General features: G+C 35.6%; 1 pseudogene; it reads right to left on the bottom strand.

The window, feature by feature from the left end:
* Nucleotides 1–18,359: 18,359 nt before the first annotated feature.
* On the bottom strand, nt 18,360–18,951 carry LOC112833769 (rRNA-processing protein FCF1 homolog pseudogene; annotated as a pseudogene).
* Nucleotides 18,952–21,986: the final 3,035 nt, after the last annotated feature.

Here is a 21,986-nt window from a genome sequence, read left to right as displayed (position 1 = left end):
TACAGAAAATAAAGACATGGTTACTATATCTCTTTTGGTGTTCATTTTTTAAAATTAAATAATTGTAGGATTTATTTTTATTATTTAATTTACCCCTTCCCCCCAAGTGATTTAGAAATTACATGTTCTATGTCTATTCCTTAGTGGTTACCTTGACAACATTCATCATGCTTCTTAATAAAAATCTAAACCAAACACCTTAATTACCTCCTGAACTTACACAGAATTCTCAGTTTTACCCTTTGTGTTGATGCTTGTCTAACTTTTGTTCTCCTGATAGCTTGCACTGTTAATTTGCCATATACCTTTGCTGAATCTCAAGCTTGCTGTTTGCTTACTATCCACTACTCTACACTTCTAGTTTCAGGGGCACCTGGGTGGCTCAGTCGTTAAGCATCTGCCTTCGGCTCAGCTCATGGTCCCAGGGTCCTGGGATCGAGCCCCGCATCAGGCTCCCTGCTCCATGGGAAGCCTGCTTCTCCCTCTCCCACTTCCTCTGCTTGTGTTCCCTCTCTCGGTGTGTCTCTCTCTGTGTCAAGTAAATAAAATCTTAAAAAAAAATTACATTTCTAGTTTTAGCTTTATCTAAGATACAGTGAGCCCTGAAATAAATTAGAGACTCTTTATAAAGGATTCAACTTTTCTGAAGGAGGAAGATCTTCCTCGGTAACCAAGACACTTTACTGTTAATGTTCAACCTGTTATAACTTACAAATTCCCTCTGGCTAAAAGAGCAAGCTTCACTACAGTGAGCTATTTCTTAATCCAGAAAATCAACAATTTCTGACAAAGGGCTGTGTCAAGAGCACAGGAAGTGGCAGTGATGAGCCTCCAAGGCACACTTCCAGTAGCACAGTCAAGAAGGAGCTCAAGACTGCAAATCTTGACAATTTTCCCACTTTTCCCTACCTCTTTCCCCCTCACTTTCTGCTTTGAGATAATCACGACTTTCTGCCATTCTCCTCATGTATGTCAGTCACAAATAGACAGCACTCCCACATTGTTTCTTACCTCTTTTTCCGTAATCTCAATGCTGCTTTGCGCATCCCACTTTCTGACCACATCTTCCACCCATTCCTCACTTCTGAAACCTTAAGATCAATCATTAGCAAAATCTCCTGTCTCTCCAATGCCTTTCAGAACATTTGCTTTTTTACTCCCTTACTCGAAGTGAGCCTGGCTTCCTATGCCCCCAGGGTCCTGCTTCCCCTGAGCCTTATCAAGTAGTGTCTTTTTTTTTTTTTTTTCCTTTCTATACTCTTCATTCTTGAGCCTAAAACTGGAATGGATGTGCTTCTTGTTCTTCACTGATTTTCCTTCTTTCCTCCCTAAGCTCTCCAAATTTGAATATAAACCATGAATCTTCCATAAGGACCTCCAACACCCACCCACACAATGGCATCTGTACTTGCTGTTCTTTCTGCCCACTTATTCACATGACTTGCTCCCTCATTCCCTTCAGGTCTTTGCTCAAATGCTGTCTTCCCAGTAAGGCCTTTCTAGGTTAAACTTGACAGTCCCTTTCCCTTTTTCCTGGCTTCATTTTCCTCCTTAACATTTACTACCATCCAATATATTATAAAATAGATTTTACATATTTATTTTATTTTCTTTGTCAACTGACTAGAATATACCCTTAAAAAGGGTAGAAATGTTTGATGTTTTAAGAAAATCCCCTGAATTCCCAGTACCTAGCATACTGACTGGAGCACAGTAGGTACTCAATACAGATATTTAAATGTATGATTGAATGAAAAGCTGAGTGTTTATCTAGATGTCACTAGGGGCAAAGACTTGAAATGAACCTTAGGGAGTCATATGCTTCTTTTCCTTGAATTATGTCATTACTAGCTTAAATTCAAGTCTTTCCATGTTGTAGGGTTTCTATATCAGAGATCTATTTGTTTTTCATTTTAATGTCTAGATCCAAATCACCCTCTTAATACTACCCCTTTACTGCCTCAATTTAATTTTCCTAGCAAACCTCAAAGAAAAAAATAATTCCCACAATTCTCTTCCTGCTAAAGAAAGACCAGAAGGCAAACCACCCTCCTAGTTTCAAGGTTTGTGACAGCCTAAGAACCTATACTCAAGACATATCAGTGATAAGAATAGAACATATGTGTTTTATTTTTGCTATTGAGAAACTGAGCAGAGCTAGTCAGGATGAATTGCTTCTAAGTGCAAATGAGTTTTGACAAAAAATAATTGTACTATTAACATTTTAAAATCTAATATTTATATTAAATTTGACTCTTCAATAAGGCTCTGCAGCCTGGTACATGTTAAACAAATCCCACATTTAAAAAAGATATAATGAAAATAATTTGCATAAGATTGTTGTTAGAAAGATAATTATATTTCAACATACTCAAAGCAAATGTAGAACCTGTTTTTAGATACATTTCCTTCTCTCTTTGCCCATTCTGTGAACAACCCTAGTAGTACAGGAGATTCTAACACATTTCTTCCAGCAGAAATATTTTGGGTCAGATGAAGTATCCATTTCTATATTTCTGCTATTCAACATTAAATGGTTTGGGGACCTATTAGTGGGACAAAATAGTTTCATATGTTGGAGAGAAAATATCTGAGACATGACATTCAATGCTGGGAACCATAATTTAAGAGAAACACTGTCAAAATAGGATATGTCCTTTAGTATAGCATATGGTTAAATGAACAGCTTCTACTATATTCAGACTGACCTGACTCAAGCTGTACTTCCAATTTTTGGTCTATTTGCAATTTGGGGATTAGTGATATAAACCCTCTCAGTCTCAGAAAGCTTAGAAAATGTAGACAAAAAAAAGAACCTAATTTACCAGGTTGTTGTAATAATTAAATGAGAAAATATATGTAAATGAGTAAATGTATACACACAACCTGGCACATTGCTTGGTAGATGTTACTTGTTATTTTTTTTCTGGACAGGGAGTATATGTAAAACTACACTATGAAATGATTAAAATAAATATGTGCTTAAAGAATCATGGGAAGCACGATAGCAGTCTTCACACATTCCGAAGGCTGTCTTGTAAGAGATGAATTAGACTTATTCTGTGTGGTTCCATGGGGTACAATAAACAGTACCATAAAATTTAGGAGAAATATGGAACCTAACATCTGGAATTGCCTTAAGTAGAATGATTAGGTGTCCATGCCCAATCCCTGTCACCTGTGAATACATTGTGTTGTATGGATAGGAATTTAGTTTGTGGATACAATTAAGGTTGCTAATCAGCTGACCTTAAAATGGGGGTGGATATCCTGGATTTTCCAGATGGTCTGGATGTAATGGTAACAGTCTTTAAGTGTGGAAGAGGGGGTAGAAGGATCAGTGTGAAAATTATGTGATGTGAAATAGACTTGACCAGCTATTGCTGAGATGGAAAGGGATCACAATCCAAGCAATGCAGGTGGCTTCCAAAGTTCAACCAACACCTTCATATTAACCCAGTGATACCCAACACAGGCTTCTGACTTCCAGAATTATAGGATTATAAACCTGTGTTATTTTAAGCCACCAAGTTTGTGGTGCTCTGTTAAAGCAGCAGCAGGGGACTAATAAAAAGAGCACATACTAAAAACATGAGCTATACAAAACAGAAGATAATGATCCCCCCAAAACTGGACGTTCAGAGACTGGATATTGTTTTGGGGGAGAAGTGTTCTGAAAAAGGATCCATATATGGTATAGAGAGTTTGATTATAGGAAGCTGAATTTTGTTTAACAGAAGTATAGTAAGAAAATCATAGTGATTTTTGATATATGGATTCAGCTGTTATTTTTTCTTGCTAAATCAAATGAAGCAATTACTGTTGATATGCAACGTGTCCTAGACATAAAAGTATTCACTCAGCATGTCTCCCAAAAACTGATAATGTCTTCAACCTTTTACATGGGGTTAAATGCATCACTGTCAAGATGAAGAACTTATTTTTCAGTGATAGGTTAAAATGCTCCCGCCCTCTTTCTTATTTTTCTTCTCCTACCTTGAATTTTGAGCCTGTCTCTTATGCAACAATATAAATCATAAAGGTGCTTGTCTATTTGACTCTATCCCCATACGTTTCCTGAATAAGTAACTAAGCAAGTGCAGTTTTATCTCACCTTTCTGCTTTACCAAGCCCTTTTCTCCAAGTGATGGATGTCATACCTATTTCTTTAAAGGGGAAACAGATAAGTTGTGACTTGGTGGGGAAGTATCTAACCCAGTTAACAGCAACACTTTCTATATTCACTGTCATGAGACAGATATATGAAATTAAAGCTAGGTACATTTTGCTGATGAGTTGATTTTTGGTTCACTGCAGCAGTGAAAAAAAAATAGTACACTCAATATGGCACAGGTAGTCAAAACCGGTATGTACATTTGTTAAACAAAAAAGAAAAATATGAAAGACTGTGAAACCTACAAAAAAAAAAAAAAAAGTCCGCAAAATCAACTCCTCTGTTTGTTGGTTGAAAAGAGAGTAATAACATTTGAAAACCAACCGGTGGATTATAGAGAAACAGTCTAGCATTTTTATTTATTTTGTTGGATGACAGATAAAAAGTATTAAATTAGCATCTTTAATTTTCATATACTATGTGTGCTTGTGTCCAATCTGTCATGAAAATTATACTCCTTATCCTACTATTTACAACATGGCGGTGGCAGAGGCTTCTGGTACCCAGTAAGTTGGTTCACCTTTGGCAGAACACACTGACTGCTCTGGCTTTCCTAGAGTACTAGCTGCTCCATGACAGTCATTTATGTGGCTCTCCTTTCCCTGAATCCGGGCAGTATGGCAGCATTCAGTCCAACCTCATAATTTGTAACCTCCCTATGTATTTTTAGCTGGATTATTCCATCTTTAATATTGGATCCTAAAAATGCAACATTGAAGAACTCTACTATGTCCTGCAAAAAAACACCCCTACTTCTTCTTCCTCCTCCTTCAACTACTGTTACTACTAGCAGGTACTACTGCTGCTGCTACTACTACTACTACTACTACTACTACTACAATTACTGGCAGCTACCACTGATCAAGAATTTAAGGAATACAAGCACTTTATGAAATGCTTTAACTATCACATTTAGTTTTTGCAAAACATGATAATTACCTCCATTTTACAGATGAGGAAGTTGAGATGCAGGAATTTCGGTAACTTGCCTCCAACCACACACATATCTAACTATATGGGCCAGGTGACTCCAAAGCACTGTAACTAAAAGTTACTCTGTTTCTCTGTACCTTTAACTCTGTGTCCTCTGTTAACACCTACTGTTTTCAATGAATTATTTCTCCAGAACAAAATGAGGTATTTCTGAGAAAGGTTTAGAAGAGGTTAATATAATCAATAATATCACGACAGACTAATTCTATTCATTACTGAATGTACTCTCATATTTCCTCTTCCTACATTTCTCTCCTTTCTTAAGAGGAATGTACATACATACACGAAGACTTCCATAACTGAAAGCCAAGAGAAGCTTCTGTTTTAAATCAGATTTTGTACTTAGATGGCTGGATCAATAGATATTGGATAATGATACAATTAAGAAAAAAAAAAGCAATCCAAGACTCACGAAAAGAGGAAAATATCACTGGAGAGTTTTATTTTCCAACTCTTTCTGTTCTTTTCTGTCACATCATCACTGAACAATTTGCCCTAAGATGGAGAGTGTCAGTCAGTCTACACTCTCAACCTAGTCATATCTCCCATCTTCCTTGTTCTACTTAACATTCACTACCAAACCCATGTCTCAGGACCCTAATGTAAGTGCAATCTCTGGTAAATTGCTCCCAGTAATTTTCTTCTGTACTTTGCAACATGATGTAGAACAGACAGGTCTCTTTTCTTTAACTCCAGCATCTATTTGATCACTTTCAAATGGACCTTATTTTTTTTTTATTTTTTTTCTCAGATAGAGGATTTCAGCAGACCTCAGCTTCATATAATTATTAAAGCACTGACATTGGAATATGGTAGCATTAAGTCTTCCAGTGGTTCACTAGGGATAAACTGACTTCTGTGTTGCATTATCCCATTATTTATAGAGAGACATTATTGAAAGCCTAAATCACTTGGCAAAGAGAATTATAATTTCACGGAGAGCAGAGGTGACTGGATTACTGACTAGATGATTGTTCCTACATACCTCTTAACATATTCTAAAGCATATAGTGCACAGACCATCACTTCTGTTTTCCCACATTATCTTGCTCCCTGCTTCATAGGTCCTCAAGTCAAAGACATTTATACCACAAATTTATCACTTTTATTCCAGAATTTGGCTATATCTCTCTTTTTGTATTTTGATCTCATTCATATTGCTTTTGCTCCCTTGTTAGCATATAGAAGAGCCTATGTTCTGTTTTGTAGAATTGAACACAAAGAGGATATGCTTGTCAATATGACTGGCTAGAAAATCTATGATTAAAAGTTATGTTACTCATTACCATGGAAAATCAAAGTGGGAACAATGCTTACTGACCATTTTTGGAAACAATTTCTTGTTCACTGCTTTCTGTAATCTTTCTTAAAAACAAAGCTATAAAATGCCACATTTCAGGGAGATGGCAACACACAGTGCAATTTGTACTCATGCAAAAAGATCCCATTATTTATTTTTCTTTCAAATTAGTTTCTAAGAGTTTCTACCTGAAGGAGTGCTAACACTGGTAATTATTTTAGGATGTGTTAGCTGGTATTTTACAGACCAAAACCTCCATATTCTGGGGTTGACAGATAGCTATCAACACTGTTCATTTTCCCAAAGATAATGGTTAGAACATGTCAGCCACAAAATCAATAATATGAATGATTATTTGCCAGTGAAATCAATAAATATAACTCCTAATAAATGTGTCCATCATGAATGAAAAACATTAGTTTTGAATGAGTATTAGATTCATGCTGGCATAGCAGAGTGAGCTCTGAGAGGCCCTCAGTTTGTTTACCTGCAGACAGATTTGGTTCTAGACATATGGTGTCTCAAACTAATGCAACAAACTTAGGAACACAGAGGCAAAATAGGCTCAAACATAAATAGGTCTCTTAGGGGCCCAAGGATTGTCAAAAAGTCTATGTAAAGCCTGGAACTCTTACTTCCTACCCACCCTAACAAAACATTATGACATATTGACATTAGAATGTATTATCATCTTAAGGTGATAAAGTGATATTAAATGTCACTGGGTTCAATCCCCTGATCCTTGTGTTTTTTCTACTGTGATTTTGCCAAGTATTGTAAAATACCTCCAGAGATGGGGAACTTAATATCTTTCCAGACACTCTAAAACAGAAAAAGACAGCAGAACTGGATTAAACAGTATAGGAGTTCATAGGTACAGTAGTTCCATAAGTGTCCCCAACAGTTACTTCACAAAGAAATCATCACACTTTAAGATAGAAGGGAAATATTTATGAGCTATAATTTAAAATGGTATCTATAAAAAATTGTTGACATTTATAATCATATTTTAGGGAACAAAGCATTAGTGTTCTAGGAGATTTTACCATATATATCAGCTCCTCACTGATGGAATAAAAATGAAACCTAACGACATTAATTTAAAAATCCAAACCAGGGCTCATCATTGAAAAGCATCTGCTTGGTTACTGTAAGGTAAATGAAAGAGACATTATGTTTATGAATGAGCAAAATGGCATTAGACCTTTCAGATTGGGATCAAGAGGGTAAGAAAAAAACAAGGTAAAAAATGTCCTTTTTAAGTGTACTGTCATAATCTAGGTTGAACTATCAACATTTTAGCCCTGATGTTGTTGGCATCAAAAACTACTTGACACATAATGAGGACAGTTGGGATTAACCTATTGAGGCAGAAATGGAATATAAACCAGAGGCAAATCAGAGCTTCAGCTCAATTTGGCAAACAGCCTACTTCTCAAACTACCCATACCGTTTCCAAGGAGACTCGGAACACTGATGACAGCAGTTAGATTTAGCAATCTCACCAGCCTAAGGATGAGTACTTCTTAGGCCAGGTCACCAGAATTATATCTATATGAATCCAAAGGGCAGACAGCCACCCTACCTTTATAGAAATAAATTTCAGTTTAATATACATACTATCTTTCTAATTAATGAAGCTGTCAAAAGAATGAGTGGGCTACTCTATGATATGAATTGTGGTTTCTGGATATGTTAAAAAAAATTGCATGACCACGGTTACTGAAGAGTTAGCATGATTTTTAGATGATCTCTGATGGGCCCTTCCATCTATGTAACTCTACTCACTCATTCATTCATTCCTGTAACAGAGCTTGATTCCCTGATGTTGACCCAAAATGACCTCCGTTCTGTTTTTATTATATCATTAATGTGAATTAAGTAGATATTGTGAAAATCTGAAAGAATTAAGTGAAATATAAGTAAGTATTCAATTTCATTTTTCAATGTACAGAATCTTAAAATAACCAGTCTATTCAACTGATCTGCAAAAAAATAATTTTTTACTAATTCTTACATTTCAGATAGATAATACATTATGCTGATTAGCAGCATTTCGCAGAATTTATTCATAGGTTTGTCATAGCTTGTTCCCTCACTTCATACAAGGCTCTTTTCAAATGTTATCGTATTGGAAAAGCTTTCTTTTGCCACCTTATGAAAAATGGCATTCTCACTCACTCTCTCTACTCTAATCCTGCTTTATTTTTATTGACAAAATATATCACCTCATGATACTGTTGTTTATTTTCCGTCTCTATCCGCTAGATTGTAAATTCCCTGAGAATAAGGATTCAGACTGTTTTGTTCACCCTTATCTTCCTATTGCTGTGATATCCGGCACATAGTTGATGCTCAAAAATATATGTTAAATGATTGAGCAAATAAACGGATGAATGAAAAAGTGAATGTAACTGCCTGAATTAATAAATTACTTTGCATAACATGAGTGAGTTTTGACTGCAAACAGGCACTACTTTAACATCATAAATAAAGTAGTCAATATAAAATAAATCTATTTTTTAGTTTACATTTGAATGCTAATTTACACTAACAGAAGTAAACTGGAAATGACTAAAGGAATAAAAATACATATTTTTAAGAATTTTAAGCCCCCATTTTATTAGAATTTCATTTTCTGTCATGCTTTAGAAAAGTAACTGAGACTAACCTGAAAAACAAACATTCAAAAACTGTCTAAATTTCCAGGCATCCCAGTGAAATTGAAGTTCTAGCTCAAGTCACATAAGACCCAGATTAAATTTAATGAGAGAGAGAGGCTTTTGTAAGTTATTTCTACACTGGTTAATTCTCAAAGGCATTCCTTTTCTCTATATGAATTCATGCTACATGACCGCTGCAAAGGATAGAGATGCTGAGGAAAAGACATTGTTCTGATACATTGCTATGCATTGGGGACTTTGTAATACATCAGAATGTGTGTGCCCATTGACATTTTTAGATAACTGTGATCTATATTATATTTTCTTGACTCTTGGCCCATCATGGTTTTATAGTTCCATATGAGTATTTAATGTTGAATACTAATTTTCAAAAATAAATATTGTTTTCTATATAGGTGACAAATATTTTTGCTAGTTATGATCTATCCAGTTATTTATTTTAGGTACTGCACTATGAAAACCAAATGTGGCCAATGGAGTTTTCTGATTATCATTTATATCAATTCAACAATGCAGCTTACTTAGAAAGTAGCAAATATGTATCATTGTGAATATAGAAAAATAAATTTGCCTATGCACATCAGTAAATTGCATGCATACAGGAATGGATTCCCAAGCAATTTTAGAAGGGATTTTGTGATTATATGCTAGAAAACTAAATATACATCAGTAAGTTCCAAAATATTTTACTTCATTTTTTAAAATGGCAATGTAGCTCAACCTTTTGCACTGTACAAGCAAAATAATATCTTTCTAATTAAGTTCAAGTTTGAAAAACAATATTTGCAAGTAGAAATAATATTTAGGAAGTTCTTGGTAGTTCTTATTTTCTTATTATGAAAGAAGTGCAGCATGGTATGGTAAAAATAGCACTGGGTGACAGGTGAAAGAATATTACAGCCAATATTTATGTGTATAACCCTGAGTCAGTTATTAATGGAACTACACATGGTTCTACCTAGGTCTGAAATGCTACGTAAATATCAATTCATAGTATCAATTATTGTGCTTAGAAAAATATAATGTAGAATTTCTGTCCCTCGAGCCTCTAAGTACTCACTATAATAATGCAAGAAATTAGAAGAATCAACTTTACCAAAACAGCAGAAAGTTGAACCAATACATGAAGTTAATGTTAGAGCTTCAAGGATCCTGGAGATCATCATATCTGACCTCTTCATTTTAGATACTAGGAAACTGTTCTGAAGAGGTGAAGTGGCAGAAATTCATATAGCTAAGTAGTAAGACCTCACTAACAGATGAAAAACTTAGAATACTTCAACCAAAAAATTTCTCAATCCTTTTTTTTCCCCTCCTTCTTCATTCCCTCAATCTTTCTCTCTAACATTCCCGTTCTCTTGCTGTTAGATGACTTTTTGTTTCTCTGCTTTTAGTAAGTAAACACACACTCACAGTGGTAAATTTAGAAATCTAGAGTATCAAGAAAAAAGTTTTACATAATATTATCATTCAGAAAGATTCAATTATATTCTATAAGGCGCCTCTTTCATTATGTCATAAAACTGACATTTCAAAATGCAAAAGCAAAAATTGCAAAGGACTGTTATCATGGTGAAAATATTCAAGCCTTGCTTCTCTGACTATAGAAAAACTTTCAACAGTATAGCATTGTAAGACTCCTTAGATAAACACCAAGGCTGCCTTTACAATGCTATTCCATTAATTGAAAACTGGCTGGTAGCATTAGTATAGCACTTATTTTGGGGGTTGTCCAGTTCATATCAGTTGGCTTGAGCAACTAGACACATGGAAGAACTAAAAGCTGTCAACTCACTTTAGTTTCCCTAAAATTGCTATATAAAATATGCTAGTGTCCATGAACTTGGACAAGACTGAAGTGGAATATTTGAGGCATCTTATTGGTCACTGAATCAACAGACGTGCTTTACTTTTTTTCTCTTTTTAAATTTTTTTTCGGGATGGGGAGAGATCATATTAGGGATAGAACTCTACTTCACTTGTTTAGTACCACATAGATACCACCTGTATGGTATTGTTTGAAGACCCTATCCAATTCCAAGTAAACTCTTGTGTCAAAGGCAAATATGAAGAAATGTGAATATTAATAAAGATCTATTTCTTCCATAAATAACAATAGATAGGAAATGAGCAATTAGATAGGGCTGGGTGCATTCAGATAAGCTCCTCATTAAAACCAAATTTACCAATGGTAGTGTTGTCAGTTAAGATACTATGACACATACACAATGAAATCATATATAATTTAAACTGTCCTCACTTTATAAAATAGACAATTGAACAACTGTAATTGATTCATGTATTGCAATTTTCATTCCATTAGTTAGAATATATATCCAAAATTGGGGCTGTCAATCAGAGAAAATGAAGGCATGTTTTGTATTTCATATTAATTGGAGGAGGAAAAATCATTCTTTGTATTTAGATTCAACAGGGCTATACACATTTTAGGTAATACAACAGTAAATATACGTGTTCCCTCTAGTCATGCAATTAGTTTCAGCACCTTGGTAAATATATGAAAATAGGTTCATATATAGCCCTGTAAAATAATGAGACTGGTTTTCTTTTCACTTGAATTCACTTTATTGATTATATTGCCTTTCAACACTATTGTTTTTTGGACTCCTGTATTTACTTTTGTATTTTGGAGGACTCTATTTTTATTCAGAGTGTATAAAACTATCCTGAATTAGTAACCCAAGAAGGTCATCTCCTATCTCTGGGGATCAATAGACTGAAGGATTTTGATAATGAAATCTGGGACAAAACACACATACGTAGATGTAAATATTCATGTTATTGAATTCAAAGATAAGAGTTTTCCATATTAACCTTCTCCAAAAAAAACCACTCTTTTCTGGGTATTTTTAATTCTTGAACCTATGACATTTTACATATTTTCTGTGTATTTAATTTCAGATTCTTCCAATAGTCAGCTTTGAGCATCACTTCACATATACCCTAAATATGCCAGGTGGTAAGTAACATACTTACATTTCAAGTATCAACTAGCATAGGCCCAGATAGTTTTAAAAGCTCAGTTGTTAAGTGTCTGCCTTCGGCTCAGGTCATGATCCCAGCGTCCTGGGATCGAGCCCCACGTCGGGTTTCCTGCTCAACGGGAAGCCTGCTTCTCCCTCTCCTACTCCCCCTGCTTATGTTCCCTCCCTCGCTGTCTCTCTCTGTCAAATAAATAAAGAAAAAATCTTAAAAAAAATATATAAAAAAAGAACAATGAATAAGCACAAATTTGGGGGAGGTATCAAGCCTAACTGATCATATAATGAGTCTTAATTATGATTAAATACATCTCATTTCCTAACCTTCATGATGTTTTTTCTCTGTTATTCTTTTTACTAAAATGAAAACAACGTGGAATGTTTCCACATTGTTATCTACGAATATGAGAGGTTTACTTGATTTTCTAAAGGTCCAGTTTTTATCAGCTGAACCATATGTAATTGCTCAAATTTGGCAATTTTTGACACATAAAAGTGGTCATTTTATATAGTTCAACCAATTACATCATAAAACAAGATACAGGGAAACATGATGGGTGAGACCTGTAATAATACTTTAAGAGCACATAGATTGAGAGTCCTGTATGTAAATTTAAGTTCCAGATTTAGCATGTACTTGTTCTGTGCACTAACTCCCTGAGCTTTAGAATCCTCAAAAGAAAATGAGAAGATTGATTCTATTCATGATTCTTCACAATCAAGCATGATAAAAAATTCAAAGCTTTGTGAACTTAATGACTTCAATTGTACAGTGTTAATCATACTGTGGACAGACACAGGACTTTAACATACCTGACCATCTCGCATTTCACTCCATATTAGTAGTACCTGCAGTCCTTTTTCGTGTAGCTGTAGCTACTTTTGGTCCCAGAGAATCTTAAAGATGAAGGGATCACTCTGTTTTTCAGAATTAAAGGAGGATAAGAAACTATTTTTATTATGCCTAGCACAAACAACAGAAGACATAGTTGAAATGTGGTATGCAAACTCACCTCAGCATAATAAAATTTACTCAGATTTTCTCAGCTACATAATCTCCTATGGCCTTCCCAATCTCCTGATCTGTCCAGTTACAACTCAAGCCACTAGTCAAGAAAGGCAAAGGACAATCTTATCTCTCTTCCCTAGTCCTTGTCTCTGTTATGAATTTATTTCTTCCAGCCAACCAATCATCTGTTCACCTGTTCTCAGTTTACCCATTTATTCTATTGATTCATTCCTAAAATGTTTGTTGAATTTACAGAATGTGGCATGCAATCTGCTGAATATTGGGGATACAATGACAAGCTAAGGGACAAAGTCTTTGCCCTGAAATATTATGATCCAGACATTAATCAAATAATCATAAAAATATTTAATTATAATTTAGCTAAACTGAGTCAATGGAAAAGTATAAAATATTAATACTACTGATGACAGGGGCCTCAAACTGGGTATGTGTTTGGGAGAAAGGTGGGGAGGTGGTAAAACCATCAGATTAGGGTATGTGAAAAATTAGTTAAATACAATTTACCCAAAAAAGTTACATCCATGTTCTAATTTCTAGTACCTATAAATATTACCTTACTTAGATACAGGGCCTTTATAGATGTAATTACATTAAAAATCTTGAGATGAGGGGCACCTAGGTGGCTCATATGGTTCAGCCTCCAACTCTTGATTTCAGCTCAGGTCATGATCTTGGGGTCATGGGATGGAGCCCCGCGTCAGGCTCTGTGCTCAGCATGGAGTCTGCTTGTCCCTCTTCCTCTGCTCCTTCCCCCATCCCCAAATAAATAAAATCTTAAAAAAACATCTTGAGATGAGGAGATCATCTGGATTATCTGGGTGGACCCTAAATCCAAGGACAAGTGTCCTTATAAGAGAAATATAGAGGGAGACTTGAGACAGAAGAGGAGAAGACACAGACAGAAGATGTAGACACAAAGTGACCATAGACGCAGAGATCAGAGTGATGCTGAATGCCAGGCCATCTACTGGTAGCTGTAAGAGGCAAAGAACAAATTCTCCCCAAGAGGTCACAGAGGAAACATGGTTCTGCCAATACCTGGGCTTAACCCTTCTAGTATCCTGAATGATGAAGTAATATATTTCTATTGTTTTAAGCCACCAATTTTGTGATCATTTGTCGTGGCAGCCACAGGAAACTAATACAACCTCCTCTCCTGATATCATAGTTTTAAATTCTTATATCCATAAAGGCTAGTACTTCTTCCCAAGTCAGAACTTGTAGTCACAGAATTCAAACTTATACTCAAAATAGTCATGAAAACTTCAGAAATGAATGTGTGCATGTATATATATATATATATATATATATATATATATATATATATATATATAATATATTGATAGGTAGATGTATGTAGATATTCTAAATACAATATCTATACAGATAATACCCTTTAGGGAATGAGAGATAAGTAGCCAACTGCTATGGGACTGAGGGACTGCCTCTTCCGCAGGCACCAAGTCTAAAGGGAGCATTAAGACACCTTTTGTGACAAGAACTACAGTGTGCAGGAGGCTGACCTGAATATGATTTGTAGACAAAATAGGTTGCTGTATCATGGGGAAAAAAAAAAACTAAAAAAAGAACCATGTCATGGTTTGTATAAGTCATAGACCTATTCAAAAATGACTGTGGGGTGATTAGCAGAATAAAACTCCATATATGTCTTTGATTTTCTCTGTAATCTAAGAATCTTGATTCTATGTCATTTAAGATTTAAGTTGGGAAAATATGCACAGCATTTGAGAAAATAGGAGTGAATATTTTGAGGCACAATGTAGACCAGTGGTTTGCAAACTATGTTATGTGAAGAAAAACCTTGAGGTTTCATTTGTGCGGGGGAGGGTGGCAGAGGATGGGTGAGGAACAAGAATGAAGGAGCAGAGCAGTCTACAGACTCTATCTCTTCCTGCTTTATTCACAGCATTTTTTTAAAAGATTTTATTTATTTATTTGAGAGAGAGAGAATGAGAGATAGAGAGCACGAGAGGGAAGAGGGTCAGAGGGAGAAGCAGACTCCCTGCTGAGCAGGGAGCCTGATGTGGGACTCGATCCCGGGACTCCAGGATCATGACCTGAGCCGAAGGCAGTCGCTTAACCAACTGAGCCACCCAGGCACCCTATTCACAGCATTTCTACGGTCTTTTTGTTTTACATATATTCACTGCTGTCTTATATTTCTTTTGTGCCATAGGACTCCATCTCTGTACTACATCTGAAAAAAGAAAAAAAAAAACAACTAGCCTAGATATATTTGCTTGGCTCTAAGTGTTCATCTGCTAAAGCAAAAACTGAATGGTGTGGAGCTGGGAGCCATCTTTCCAATTCTGAGTTTTAAATCATTGTGAAATGAGTAGAGTTCAAACCGTATGTTTTCTTTTATGAAATAAGTAATAGAGAGAAACTTTTTTTTTTTTCACTCGGTTAGTTTGTTTCTCTGCTTCCTGTCAAAATTGAGGAGAAAGATTGGTAGACATAGACACTATAATTTCTGGTTAAAGATATTGACTTTGAGGCAATTTGTTTAACTTTCTTGCATCTTACAGAAAGGTTTCTATCAAATTTTTAAATCAGTGTGGTATTAACTTTTGACCACGGAAATGGAGGCTAGCCCTAGCAGAAACAAAGGCTTGTTTTGCTTACTGTCACTGGTATGTCAATGTGGACATCTTGATAGCTCTCTTTCCCCCCAAATGAAAGCTCCATTCTTCCTCTTCTAGACAAATTCTCCCTCCTCCAGTATTTCAGGATAATAAGAGAGCCAAAATTAGATACCCAAAGTGGACATTTAGTTTTTAACATCCTAATTGTTTGAAGGCATATCAGACAACGACCTAATTTTATGTGAGCCTGAAGACATTTCCTGCTCAGGCCATGCCTTATGAAATTTCCTACAGATGGCTATATTTCTTGATCAAATAAAAATTTCTGTTAGCTGTATCATTCCTTTTGTTGCATATTAAGTAAAACATGCTAGTTCAAGGGAGATGTCCCCTCTACCTTCATTGCTTTCACAGTACTATGGGTCCAGATTAAAAAAAAAAAAAAAATCTACCCAGTTTTTCTACATAATGTTATTTCAGTATTTCAATTGATAGTGCAATCAATACATCAGACTGTGTGGCAGTTTCTGACCTAGACTGTATCATCGTATTAATCAATCAGCTTGTAGAGACATTCAAAGTAAATGCCCCCTTGACAGTCACAAAGTTAAGAGAGAAGGCCAGAAGAAGGAAGTAGCACTTCAAATAACACAAATCAAATGGGTTTAGGAAAAAACACTTTTAGAGGTCACTAGGAAAGGAATGTTACATGACAGTTCTCTGATTTGGTCAATATTTTGAAAACTACATTTCCTCTTGGGCTAAATTTAGCATAACGTGCCTAGGCTATTGTACACTGGAAATATAATAAGTTGGAAAAAGAACCTCCATTGGCGCTTTTTATGAGATTGCATCCCCAGAGTGCTGCCTATTCACATTAATTTTGTATAATACTTGAGATTATAAATTATTTAGTAAGAAAACAGAGATGCATAAACTTGCCATTTGAAGATTTGAGGCTGTGAACAATAGCAACTTAAAAAGAAGAATATAAAGACTTATGTGCTTATCCCTACTTCATCACGTTAAAGGAACTTCAGCTGACCTACTCTAAGGCAACTCCATTAGGGAAAACTTTGATTAGAAAAAGTAAGACACCATTTAATGATCAGAGAGTAAACACAGATCAGCATGGAGGTTCCTGAGAAGCCTGTTTTTCTTACTTCGCTGAACAGAGAAATCTTTTACCAACAAGGAAGAAGAAATGAAAGTTCATTTTGTTTGCAATTTTCAACATGGGAACACTGAGTAATCAAAGAAATAATGCTGACTGAAGCTTTGGAATGGTGATTATGGGGGTATGCTCTTTAAACTTTTTTTTTTAATTTCAGATACTCTGAAATTCATGGGAAACCATAACCATCATCTCTGCAATATTCTTCCCATTATTTTGAAAAATTATCATCTCTTCACCCATCCTCCTCATCCACACACAAGTAAGCACTATAAAGTGCTTAGTACCTGACCTGAGACCAGTGCGTTTCCTTAAAAAAGAACATAGTATAGTTTAATATAGTTCTTCTTATGCAGGTTTAATTCACACAGAGAACACTGACCTAGCATTTTTTATTTTTTCTCCCTGTCTTTTTTATTCATTTAGCTGCATATAACTCTCATTCACTCTTTCTAGTGCATTATATTCCACTGAAAGAACCCACCGTATTTATTTGATTTATCAACTTTGCAGGACATCTAAACTGCTTTCAATTCTCTGCTTGTGTAAAACAATGCTTAAAAGAGCATCCTGTATTTGCCACCATATGGTTCTATGCATGAGTTTTCCTTCGAGCTGTCAGGTTGTGGGGTGGGGAGTAAAACCAGCAGTGATATTAGATTAATGCACACTTAATTTCATTAAATCTGATAGATTGCTCTCCAGAAAGTCTGTGCCAGTTTACATCTCACCAGCAGAAGCCCAAATGGTTCCATTTTCACCCATCGCCAGCAGCTAAAATTCTCTCACTTTCTAATTTTTGTCAATGCGATGGTATAAAAATATATCACACAATTATTTTAATAACCATTTTTTCTAATTACTAAAAACGTGGACTCTCTTCATATACACTTTCCTTTTCATTAAGTTACATTTTTATTCCTTTTTCTCTACCAAGTTTAATGTCTCTTGTTGTTATTGTTGGTGATTTGAAGGCATGATTCATATATTCCACATAGCAATACCTTGTTTCATTTTAGATCCTGAAAATATATTCTTCCAGACTGTTAATTTTGTCCATGATGTCCTGTGTAGAAAAGAAATCCATAATTTTGATCTGACCTAATCCATAAATATTTCACTTTACCATTTATTATTTTCTCATTCTTCAGGTTATCAGTCTTATTTATTTTTATGTGAGCAATCATCTGATTTATAAAAAGATACAATAAAGTTTAAAATGATACAAAATATCAATTTCAAAACAACATCCAAAACCGGGTGTATCTAACCATACTCAGCTAGCTCATAACAGAGCAAATGGGTAAGTGGAATAATTCATGCTATCATGTACTGCTCTATGAACGGGCAACAGAACAAGCTGATAAAGGCAGAGGAACTCTCTATCTTCTAAGGATTAGAACTGAGGGGCTCCAGAATCATCTGGTATCTGCTCCGTGTTGTACCTCTGGCTAGAAACGTATATGGTGAGAACTCCAGGGATCTTCCGGATCCTTCCTTTAGGGTCTTGGTGGCCACATGATAACACCTGTGCTGAGTTACTCTCTGTACTAAGCAGTCCTTTGCATTTGTTTTTTGTGTGTTGACAGTAATTGCTCAAATCTTGGATCCTTGGCAATCCTTAGAGCCACATGATACTTCTGCTCTCATTTCTCAATGACAGCCAATACACAGTCATTTCTGCAAGGATACACGTGGCATATGGATGGCCCATCACTGACTGGACTAAGGCAAGTTTGTGTTCAGTGGAAAAGTGGATAAAGTTGATATCGACCAGGATGTGGTCAGGTGGGCTCAGCTGCGTGTTATATTGGAAGAATAAGCAGGAAGGATACTGGGGGACTTCTTCCTTGAGTGGACTGAGATCTTTCTTTTCTCTCTTTTTAGGTTTTAATGTTTCCTTCTCTTTAAGCCTCTGATTTCAGAGACTTAAGTGTTCACTTCACAGCCACATACTTTCTTGCTTTCTTTTGCTTCCCCCTGTTCATGCCATACCCTTACTTCTTAAGTCCTTCCTCTTTAAAACAACTTTTTCATTTGGCTTCTAGGACTTGACTTCCTCTAGACTCACTTTCACCATGTCTCTGGCTAATCTTCAGACTCCTTCCTTTATTCTTCTTTTTCATTTCAACCTCTCAGCAGCCCCCGGCCGCCACAGCTCCATCCTCCGTCTTTTTATTTTTTCATATCTCTACTCATTGCACAGGAAATTGCATCCATTCTCAAGGTCTATGTTTAACATCTACATGCCCATGAGTCTCAAATTCTGTGTCTAACCAAGACCCTTCCTCTAACTCCAGACGGGTACATCTAAGTCCTCAGTGAATCACAAATCAGGCAGAGTTCTATTGGAGAAGCAGAACAAGGAGGAGATACATTGCTGCAGTCAACTGGCTTGTGGGCTGGTGGACCCTGACTAAGAAAGTGAGAAATCTGTAGGGCAGGCTGTCAGGAATGGCAGGCTCGTACTCTCAGCCAAGGGCTCAAGTTATTATCCACAGGAGCCAATGACTTCCTATCATAGGAGAAAAAGTTAAAGTGAGAAAATAAATGTTTGTTCCATGAATTAATTGATATCTTTTATTTCCTTTCTATGGATTTTTTTTAACTGGGGAAAGAAACTGACTTATATGTGCAATATTTGTCCTGCACTATATAAACTAAATGTTTTAATTAATAAGAAGAGTAATATCTAATATTTATCAAGTACTTACTATGTGCCCTGGTACTGTTACAAGAACTTTAGGTATTATCACAGTTAAGCCTGTGACAACACTGTGAAGCATATTATCATGATTACCAGTTTTCACTGCAGAAAACTGAGGCATGGAGAGATAAGCATCTTGCCTAAACTCACAGCTTATAAGTGATGGAGTTTGTATTTGAACCAATGCACTCTGAGTTTAGTGCTTGTACTAAGATTTATTTACTGTGGGAAGGAACTACAATCTTTGTTTACAGAGATAAAGAAGCTAAGATAATGACAGGGAGGGAGTTTAAAAACAATCCAGAGCTTCCAGTATAGTTACAGGTTGCAAAGGCACACATATTTACCTTAAAAACATGTGAAATTTGCTAAGACAGACATAATTATGCAATTTTTTGTGGGAAATAATTGGTAGCAAAAATGACCAAATAAACACTGATGGACTGTATAAATTACTTGAAACATCTTAGAAAGAATGCTTTAACATGCTTGAATAACTTCAGTGTTAAAACTAGGGAAAAAAATAGGTCATATCCAGCCTGTTGCCAGGTTTTTTTTTAATAATTTTTTTTTATTGAAACATACCTGCTATTATTTGTTTACATATTGTCTGTGACTGCTTTCATGGTAGGAGGCAAAGCTGAGTAGTTGTGGTAGAGACCATATGACCTGCAAAACTGACAATAACTTTTATTTAGTCCCTTGTAGAAAATGTTCACTAACCAATGAGTAGAAGAAAGCCCCTGGAAATTATTATTGTAAAAACTGTTCTGCTTTAAAACAAAACAAAACAAAACAAAACAAAAACTGTTCTGCTTTCTTTCTACAGTTGTCCCAGTGTCCAGTTGGCTTTGAGGTGAAGACAGAATTTGGTCATGGGGCCATGAGAGCAAAAATGTCCCCCCAAAATGCAAGTAGTCATGCCTTCTTACAGGTGCTTACATTTAGATAACAAATCTACTTAAAATCATTTAACCCAAATCGCAAGGCAAACTTTGAGCTTTTAGAGCCCTCTGGGAATCATTTGTTTGATTCATTAGCTGTTAAACAGATGTCCTCACATTAGAATTTCAGGGTCCATAAAATGTGATAAGATCTGAGGGTGCATTTAAAACAGAGACCATTAAAGACCAGCTCTCTTCATGTGAGTTTCTGTTAGCTCTTCTCCCCATCACCTGGCCCCTACTTTGTCTCTTTCTTTGCTCATTTTTGCTGCCCAGGTACACACTGGTAAAGCTCTCATCAATTTTCTTACCATTCACCTGCAAAAATTAACAATTTCAGATTCATGTATTTTATGTTCAGAAACATTTAAAATATATATATTTTTAGATTTACTATTAAAAACAGAATTTCTTGCAAGGTAAAATAGGAGGTACTAAGAGGAAGTTTCTATTTAGGTGGTAGTTTCCATATAAGATATTATAAAAGTAAATGGCTTCCTATTGATTTATATTCTTGTTATATGGCAAGTACTTTCTTAAGAAGTATTGAATATATGATTTAATAAATATGGGGAATTAATGGATATTAAATTATTTAACTGCTTTAAAATTTTTTTGTAGTTTAAAAAAGCAAAAAAAAATCCTCTTCCCCACTGGCATCAAATATTTTCATTTATTTATTTTTATTTGAAACATCTATGTCTGGGAAGTCTATATATGAACTTATACAATAACTAAACTGGAAATTTCTCCATTCATCAAACATTTTCTCAAAAGTTACAAAGTTATAAACTTTCTGCAAGTGACTGAGGATACAAAAATGGTTCCAAATTTAAATATTATAATCATTAAAGACAGTAATATTGACAGCAATAATTATCAAAATATAGGGGCAGCAGCCAAAATTATATTCAGAGAACTACTTCTAGATTTATATTTTTTTCATTGTTAAAGGAATGAAAAATAAAGAATTCCGCTTAAGAAAAAAACAATAAGGGGTGCCTGAGTGGCTAAGTTGGTTAAACATCTGCCTTCGGCTCAGGTCCTGATCCCGGGGTCCTGGGACTGAGTCCCACATAGGGCTCCTCACTCAGCAGGGAGCCTGCTTCTTCCTTTGCCTGCCACTCCCCGTGCTTGTGCACTCTGACAAATAAATAAATAAAATCTTAAAAAAAAAAAGGAAAGAAAAACAATAAGAAAACAAAATTAAAACAAAGAAGAAAACAGAGGTGTCAGGTGGCTCAGTAGGTTGGTCATACAGCTCTTGGTTTTGGCTCAGGTTATGATCTTATGGGTCCTAAGATCTAGCCCTCATCTGGCTCTGCACTCAGCAGGGAGCCTGCTTGAAGATTCTCTCCCTCTGCCCCTCCCC

This window comes from Callorhinus ursinus, unplaced genomic scaffold, assembly GCF_003265705.2.
Source record: "Callorhinus ursinus isolate GAN/ISIS: 27379988/994484 unplaced genomic scaffold, GSC_fseal_2.0 scaffold15, whole genome shotgun sequence".
Lineage (NCBI taxonomy): Eukaryota > Metazoa > Chordata > Mammalia > Carnivora > Otariidae > Callorhinus > Callorhinus ursinus.
The sequence above is the reverse complement of the archived record's forward strand: the minus strand, read 5'-3'. Positions and strand labels throughout refer to the sequence as shown.